This window comes from Halyomorpha halys, unplaced genomic scaffold, assembly GCF_000696795.3.
Source record: "Halyomorpha halys isolate HHAL.00 unplaced genomic scaffold, Hhal_1.1 Scaffold6.1, whole genome shotgun sequence".
NCBI lineage: Eukaryota > Metazoa > Arthropoda > Insecta > Hemiptera > Pentatomidae > Halyomorpha > Halyomorpha halys.
In genome coordinates this window covers 49862-59369 of record NW_027111275.1, presented here as the reverse complement: position 1 = coordinate 59369, position 9508 = coordinate 49862, and the positions used below count along the sequence as shown (strand labels likewise).

Sequence of the window (9508 nt, the reverse complement as noted above, 5' to 3'; positions counted from 1 at the left end):
TGAACTCCGAAAACACTGAATCAACAAAAATGTGTAATTTATCAAATTATTGAAACTGTTTGGGGGGTCACCGTCTTTGTATAGAATAGAAGCCCTATAATATCACGTTAGTTGAACTTCGTTTAGTAATTATACTAATTAATAATAATAATTAAGGCTAAGCGAACCCGGAGATTCGATGCCGATACAACCAATCACTGTCCTAACCCAAATCTACCAGATCAATCTTGACACAATCCTCCCACCTACACTTCGGCTTACTCCTCAGACGTTTACCCTTCGGTTCAGTGTTTATTAAGATTTCAAGGATACTTTCTGTTTTAGCCCAACAATCTTACACGCCCTCCTTATTCGTCGCAATGCTATAACATAAATTATATTTACGAGGTGTATTTCTCTCAATATGGTGTTGCTCAGCCTGCTACATTCTCCGGTTATTGCACTGATTATAATTACAAATTTTAAACAATGTATTGTTTAACTTTAAATCTCTTTTTCTCAGTTAAGTTTGCATATTGATTAATATATTACGTTAAATGTTGTTCAAATTTTATTAAAACAAAACCTTTTATCTTAGCATAACGCTTGAGATGTCAAAATTAATCCATTTCCGTCAACAAATTAGTAGTACTTTAAACGAGTGGTTTAAAGCAATATTGACAATCCTTCAAACCGTATCCGGGTTTATTTAATATAAAAACCAATCGAGACTGTGTTTACATATTTGTTTACACCTTTTGTAGTGAGGTGATTGATGATCATGCATCATATTCAATCACGATAAATATTTATTGTTTTTATGGATCTGACACTAGTGTCACCAGTACCGTATTTAGATAAAACAATTTTTTTTATAATTGTTATTTTCATATTTTATAAAGCAAAGTGTCTCATTTGGCTATGAGAAGAAAAAAATCTTGAAACAAAGGCAAATTAAAACTGTTTTGTATCATTAATTTTTAGTTGTAGTCAAAAAAATATATATTTATGCCAGTCCATTTTTATCGTCTATCATATCAGCAAGAACGGGCAAAGGCCTCCCTATGTTTTTGTATACATGTATTGTATAAACACATAGCAACAATACACTATATTTGTAAGATATATTTAAAAATTACTTCTTTTCATATATTTCGGAGCTATTACTACTTAGAAATCTCACCATTAACAACATTTTTCTATGTTCTTAATGATTAGAATCATCATGATTGTTAGGTTTAGATCCGCTTCCAACGACCCACAAAACAATAATGAAACAAATATCAGGTGAAGATAGCACCAGGATCCTAGGAAGTAGATAGGATCGTCATCAGATATGTAAACCTTGTACGAACCTCTAATAATGAATATCCTTCAACGTGAAGAAATTGAAAATGATCTATAAACTTATCTAATTAGAAGCAGGTAGTTAGTTGCTTTTGATGTAGTTGCAGAATTCCATTCAAATAATAGTGAGCAGAATTTCATTCAAATAATTGTGACCTGAATTTCATTTAAATGATGGTAAACAGAATTTCAATTAAAGGTACTATATTTTTTTTAAATATCCTAAAATATATATTATAAATATAAGGTCAAAAATAAATATAAAAATAGTAAAGGAAATATGGTTCAGACCAATTTGTTGTTTCATGAAAAAATTATACAAAAAAAAAAAGAAAAGAAAATTGAAGTTACGCCAAGTAAAGTATGTATTTTATAACTAAAAGTTTCAGCTTTGTTAAATTTAGATAAATATTGCATAATTAACTAGATCAGATAACGAAATCTCTCTCTCTCTCTCTTTTTGTTTATATCCGCCCCTGCCAAATACAAAATTCGGCAATTTACCTTGATGTTACATTGATTTAGTATATTGTATTATAAAGAACTGCACCCAGCGACACCAGTTCTCTGACTTTTCTTACATCCTCATATCAGCAAGTCTCCCATCCACGTTCTTTTTGTATTCTCATGCATGAGAGTCGTGACATTTGTCCTATAAGAGTGTTTGGGTGGCCCAATAATTTTTCATGAAAACGTTTGTTGTAAATTCACATGTATTCAGTGACCGTTTAAATTTTTAAGTCTGTACGTAAAGTGTTATTATTTAAGTACGTCTTGTTTTTAATTTGGAGTTTCGTTTGAGTACTGAGCGCAACTGATTAAATTTTAGGTGTAGTAATAACTAAATAACATCTGACATTGATGGAGAAAAATAAAAGAATCAATTAAGCTTTTAAAAAGGGCCGCCCGTAGCTCAGTTGGTTCGGCCTAGTCTTACCATTATGAGATTGCTGAAGGAGCCGGTTCGGATCCAGCCTGTGGGGCGTTGACTTTTTTCATTGAGTGGCGGTCGCACAAAATGAAAAACTTAACCCCTAACCATGGTTAGGCAGTTAGGACTCCAATGGGAGTCTTGGTCGAAAAAATGATTTTTGGTCAGTTTGATGACTTTATTCTAACAATATGTTTTAATAAACTGTTTTAAGACAACACCATACTTCAGCATAAACAATTTCTTTATTTTACTCTTCCTCTGATATTAGAATATACTTTTTTTCTTCATATATATCAGAATAACAGTATGTAACTGGTGAGTCCGTTCTAAATACGGTATTTATCACTGAGAAAACATCTTAAGGGTAATGTTTATTATTCTCACTTTGTTTTAGCTACAAACATTAGAAACATACTGATGCAAACTATAGGGACGCAAACATAATAAAATTTCACCACAATAAGTATAGAAATTACACTTATTTTACCGTAGATGGAAAATAATGAGTCGTTCTGCGAAGTGAATTTCTTGCAACTGTCGACCTGAAGAAGGCCTGGAATTTGGGATACACTCTTCGTTCATACTCATTATATTCAGTATTCATTAATTAACAAATACATTCTGCAATTTTCAGAATTTAGACACAGACAGATGATTTTCGCTAGGTCAAAACAGTAGCATATGCTCTTCTGAGGCTGTTGTTTTGACTATTGTTTAGACTATTGTTTTACCCTTCTCCGGCACACTTTATATTAGAATTGACAGTAGAATGGAGTTCTTTTTTTATAAGATTCTGACATCCCACAAAATTTTAAGACGAATTACTAGGGTTAATTTGACTGTACGCATCCTGTAGGCGTAATTCGCCAAAAACAAAATATTATTTTTTAAGGTTTTTTTACATAGTGTGTGAAAACGATGTGGGAAATCGGACAAATCTAAAAACAAAATAGTTATAGAATCCGATTTCCCATAAGAACCTGTTTTCATATTTTGAGTATCCTCGACTGCCTGAGAACACTAAAATTGTTAATGATGACGCCTCAAAAAAATAAATAAATACTCCATCCCACTGGAAATTTGAGAGCTAGGTGTCCTGGCGAATTAGCAATATCTTGAGAAAATATATTATATGTCATAACTATGATCCAGTCAAAATCAAAAAAATTAGAAGCGTTAAAATGTAACTTGTACCTTGTATACAAATATAAATGTTTTCCTTCGAGATTCCAGATTCAGAAATAATGGCTTAAAAAAATAGATTGGGTGCTGGTGTTTGATGGATGGATGTTTCACATGCTATGCCAGAGCTATTACGATCTGTATGAAAAACTGATTGTGAGAAATTAATTTGGCCCACTTCTGTTTGAAATAGAAGAGAATCGCCACGGGCCAATATTCTGGTTTCACCTCTTGTTTTCTCAGGCTTTCTCGAATCATCTGTCCTAGTCGTAGTGTTATTATATTTTGAGATTATCATTGTTATTCCAGATAAATCTGAATTAAGCTTTGGCTTTATCATATCCATTACTGATTTTTAATTTACATTTAAATTCACAGAAGTCAATATAAATTTAAATTGATATGAAATTTAAAAGCAGATGAGTAAAGAGAAACAAAAGATCCCTAAGTCAAATATTAAATTCAACACTGAAACCCAGCAACGTCCTTTATGCAACACAAAATGATGTAAAGCTATTATGTAATGTATTTTTTAATATATATATGTATATATATATTACTACTATTTCATTTATATATATTTATTTATTTATATGAAAATAAAACATGGTAGGTCTGGCCGGTACACTTCGTTTGATATAAGGAATATGGCATGAATACATAAATATTCATTACTTGGATATTCTTCAAGTCAACGTTCAAGGCACCTTCCTGAAACTATTTTCATGTTAATAAGATATTAACTTATTAAACTAAGTTCGTGAATCATCTTACTTTTCCTACCTGTAAAGCACACGCTAGTATACAAAGATGAACCATATTTGAGTAAACGTCCCTGTATAATTCTTCTGCTCCCTCTGTTATCTATAAATTCAAGTTTGATCTATTCGTTGCAGATACCATCTATTCAATTAAACTTAGGATAGAAAGAACAATCTCTATGTCTCAAGTATTATTGCAAGTTTAAAAATTACTTGCTCTCAATTTGCATTTGGTTTGTAGACTTAAAACATAAAACAAACAAACATCCAATCGAAGTGTGAATTTTCTATTTATAGTGTTTATGGAGCATATACAATCTTTGTGTTTGCAGGTTTTGTTTGGAATACTCAGTGCCATTTTTCTTAGGACCACTTGAAATAAGAATGAACTGAGAGGAACAATTGTTTGAAGATACCTAAAACAGTTTATTGCTGATATCCATAGAAATGATGTTCTTAAAGAAATATTTGATGAAGAAGTAATTCATAATTTTGTGAATCAATTAAAAAATCATGTTTATACATATGTTTAGCATTTTTTAAGTTGAAATAAGAAATGATTTTAACTGGTACCTCATTTATTTTAGTTGATAGCCCAAAGTGAACAAAATAAGTTATCTAGCTGAAGGGCCCCTATTTTGGCAAAGGCAACCCGAGAACACTTCAAATCATTCTCAAGCTTTGTCATGGCTAGATTAATCAAGACGAAATAGATTGACTCAGTAGGGTTCAAAACTTATCTATAGGTTAGAACCTATTCTGACTTTACTTCTTTTCGCTCAGTGTCTATAATTAATTAATCTAAAAAGTATGTGTGTATTTTTCTTTAGAAGTTTAGTCAGATATTGACAAACCTGAATAAAGAGGAAGAAATCATAACAATAATTTTTTTTTAGCCAATATTGTCTGTTCATTTGCACAATTAAACATATTTTTTCAATCATGAAGAATGCCCTCACTACTTACCAACAATAAACAGATTCGGACAGACCCCAAATTTATCTGAAGCTCTAACAGATGAGGTAGCTAAGGTTAGATTGGTTTTAAATGTTTTAGATGCTCATCCCCTTCTTTCTAATTATAGCTCATTTTCGATTTTAAAATTTATTTTATTTATTTATTTTTTAATTTATGTTAGAATCATGTGAATCTGTGTGAACGAATGTATTTGGGTGAAGCTTTATTGTAACATTCCATAGGCGTTGGTTTTTTTTTTTTTCCGGCCAAGACTCCCATTGGAGTCCTATACTGCCTAACCATGGTTTGGGGTCAAAGTTCTTCACATTTTGTGGGACCGCCACGCAATGAAAAAAGTCGACGTCCCAGGCCGGATTCGAACCGGCACCACCAATAAACATCAAATTGGTAAGACTGTGTCTTAACCACTGAGCTATGGGCGGCCCTTAGGCGTTGTTGACCGCAAGGTTTTAGGCGACCATTAAATAACCATTTAAGGATATTGATACGAAAACATTTAGGAAAAAGAAAAAATGTAAAATAAAATAACCAACTCCTGAAGAAAGACAGGCATTCTGAAACGTCGGGAAGAATATTTTTTAAATGTGAAATTAATAAAAATGTTAAGGAAAGAATAAGAAAAAAACTATCATAAATTGGCTTCGAATAAGAAAACTACTTAATAAATAATGTCAACATTCTATATCAGTGGTTCTCAAAGTGTGTGCTGCGGTTCTTATTGATGTCTCATCCGTATGCCAGGAATACCACATGCGAATGCCACTTTTCTCAAAATTTGAAAAAAAAAAAAAAAATTTTAAATCAAAAAAGCCAACATAGAGAGCATTCTAGCACTGTTTTGTCTTATTTTTCTAAATATTTAACCGCTATCCTCATAATTTTGCTGACATTTTTAATCTCCTTTATCTCTACAAGGGTGCTCCAAAATATTTGTAGTCCAACAAGGTTGCCGCGGAATTATTTTAGCCCTAGAAGGCGAAAAAGTTTGAGAACTGCTGTTCTATATGATATTTCTGCCATAATGGAAGATAAAAATGTATGGAAATATTGAGCCTCTTGCGGGCTTTTTGCTGATAATGCCAAATGAAGCTATAATGATTATTATTAATTTTTTTTTTTTAGACTACTATACAATGTGAGCAGAAAAGATTGTTCTTTTGAACGCTACACTGTCAGCAACTACCAACCAGTAAGATCAGAAAAATTCTTTTGGTACTTGATAGATCGTATAAAGAGGAAGGTTTGAGACTTCATAGAATCACATTAAGTTCCATATGAACGGAGCTATTAACATAATCGCCAATCAATCTCAAGATTGTAGGCAATTCCGTAAAGCGGAAAAGAGTGTTTTGAACAATACTGATAAGAGTCGATGTGTTAGTGTTCTCTGAAGAGTGGTACTGTACCAGGTTGTAAGGCTCAGTCTAATAATTGAATTGTTTCCAAATAAATTTCGGTTATGATTCTGTTAACTATATGTACTCACTTATGTATTCATCGTTTAAATGAAACTCATGTATATACTAAATATATGGGATTGGAACCGGTTGGTACAGTTAAACGGGACCATTTGTAATTATGTCATCCTTTGAAGTATTCTAACTTCCTTGAGTCACTTGACCATTGAGACCACACCATTGGTGCTAATTATTGGGTAATCAGATTCGAGGTTAATTGAAGAATTCTAATTTGACATGCCTTTCACGGATAACATAAATCCATGTCGTGTTCAATTAGGGAAATCGCTGGAAATTTTAGATTAGTCATAGTTTTTCAAAATGCTTTAGTCGTCGACTTTTTATAAAACTTGTAATCATACTTTGATTAAAATTGTTAAGTAATTAACTATTATGATAAATCAAAAAGGACGATAAGTAACTATTTGAGTCTTCATTTTTCATATTCGTATAATATATAAATCGATTTTAAAATCCGAGATATTTAGTAATATATTAAAAAAAAAGAAATTATGTTTAATCATTATAATTTTTTTCTACAAACAAACCAACAGTAATAAAACCTATTTCAATACAAACTAATCCAGTTTGTTTCATGATCGTGTTATTAACATAAACAATTTTTAGGATAGTATTTTATTTTTGAATGTTAATCGTATTTGTATATAAAAACCATCTTTATTATTATTCTTATATATAATCTTTATTCATTATTTGGTGTTTGTAATATCGTACCAAAAGATGTAACGTAATAACAAAAGCTTGATAATGATCTATAATTCGTAAGAGATATAAATCAGACAAGCAAAAGGTTATATGTAATCAGCAATGAAGGCTAAGAAAAAAATATAAGGAATTAACAACAATATGTCTGAAGTTAAACTTACAAACTCTTCATGATTTTTGTGTTGTTTTTTTTATCGGCCTTAAACGGCCCACGGGTAGACTGAAGCGTAGGTGGGAGTATCGCATCAAAATTGATCTGGTAGATGTGTGTAGCCAACGATTCACAAATCGGCGACTATACCATCATTTCAGCCTCGAACCTTTCTTTTACTAAGATCTTAATTATTATTATTATTATTTAAGGAATTTATTGAATTGGACTTTCCGATTCACCCCAAAAAAATATCTGTGTATGAATTAAATTTTCAAAAAAATCAACTCATAAGCACAATAATTTCTGTGTTATTTCGAGCTTCATTAATTTAATTAAATATTATAACTGTAACAGCCCTTCTGGGGTCAATCGCTTAGCCAGAGCTTATTTCTCTAATAAATTTAAGCAAAATCATTTTTACATTGTTTTAAAAAAAATTTATTTGGCCACTAGAGACCAATTCGCTGACTTGAAGGCAGAAAAAACTACGAATGCCTTAGTTCCGTCCTTTCTCAATCCTTAAGAACTAAAAACGCTGTTTATATTAGGGTTCATAAATCCGTGGTTCACGAAAAAATTAGTGCGACTCTTAGACAATATGAGAAAAATCTGTAAAATATTCACTTATATACTATGTCACATATCGTGTATTCGAATCTTGATGAATTTTTATATCTATGTTTTGTAAGTAAAACACTTATTTGGGCCGTTAGAATCAATAACAAGCTGAAAAAGTTTGAATTTAATTCAATTTGCGTTGGTTTTAGTATCTTGGGTCTATCATACCTGTGTAATAAGACTTTTTCAATATGAGCATTATTAAAAATTATTTGATAAGTTAAATAATGAATGAGGAATAATATTTTAATTAATTTAAATGCTCACAACTACAAGTGAATATATTATTCATACAAATTATGTATCATGATGTATTGGTTCTTTATTGATGTTAAATAATGCATATTAAAAAAATAATTATTAGAATTAACTATGGTTTTTGTACATTTTTCCCGAAACGTGAAATGGTGAGATTGGTTCTTCATTTTCTAAAGTTTGCCGACCACTGGTCTAGTTCCTTGACCTCCTTACCTTGTGTTCCTTCATCTGATCTTTCAATGCCAGATCCCAGCCTTCCGATCTTTAAATTTTCTTTGCTAACTGCTATATCCTTCAGTAAATTATTTATTAGTAATTTTTCCAACTGCTGAGTTATTCAATTCGGCCCGGAGGACCACTTTTTTACCTGGAACGATTCTCTCGATTTCCTTTTAAAATGATGAAGCATTTAAGGTATTGTTCCTTATGGAAACGTTGAAAGAGTTAAAAGAATTCGAAATAGCCATTGGGAAATAAAAAATCTATTAAAGAGTAGGAACAACAATATCAATTACAGATTTAATCGAGAGGTCCAGGACGCCAAGTTCGAATTTCTAAAATAAGTCTTTTAGTTGAAATGATCTTGAAAACTGAAAAATTGTTGATGAACTAAAAGAACCAACAATGATTCAGTTTCACAGAAACGGGTCTTAACAACTACCGAAAAATTTCACGCATTCCAACTTGTTATAAAATATTTACATTAATTCTAATTTGTCGAATCAGGTAATTACCATAGAAATTTATCGGTATCTACTACTCATAACGTTCTGCTATTGATTAAATATTTTTCTTAAGACAAATATCAGACAAAAATTAAAATAAAACGGTAGGTCATCAAGCTTATGTCAATTTCAGAAAGGCGTATGATTCTATTGACTGCTGCAACATTGATTAAGCAGGAAATAAAAAATAAGTTAGCTATTCTAATAATTATGTGCATGTATGAAATATTTGATTAAGTTCGAATCAGTAATTATTATTCTGAGAAGTTTGAGTCGCGTTCAGCTTTAAAACAATCCTATCATTTTCTCTAGTTTTATTTATAGTTTGATTATGTTCATCTTGTCTATTCTTTTGTTTGTATATATTTTAAGAGAATTTTTTATTTATT

General features: G+C 31.0%; 1 protein-coding gene and 1 long non-coding RNA gene across 2 annotated transcripts in view; one reads left to right on the top strand and one right to left on the bottom strand.

Moving 5' to 3' along the window:
- The window catches only part of LOC136796229 (uncharacterized), a 34486-nt gene extending 33151 nt beyond the window's left edge, over nt 1-1335 (top strand). The window contains exon 3 of the long non-coding RNA XR_010843919.1: nt 1216-1335. This is a non-coding gene — a long non-coding RNA (uncharacterized lncRNA). The remainder of the gene's footprint in view (nt 1-1215) is intronic.
- The window catches only part of LOC136796228 (uncharacterized), a gene marked incomplete at its 3' end in the record, with an annotated part of 37121 nt that overhangs the window by 24691 nt on the left and 2922 nt on the right, over nt 1-9508 (bottom strand).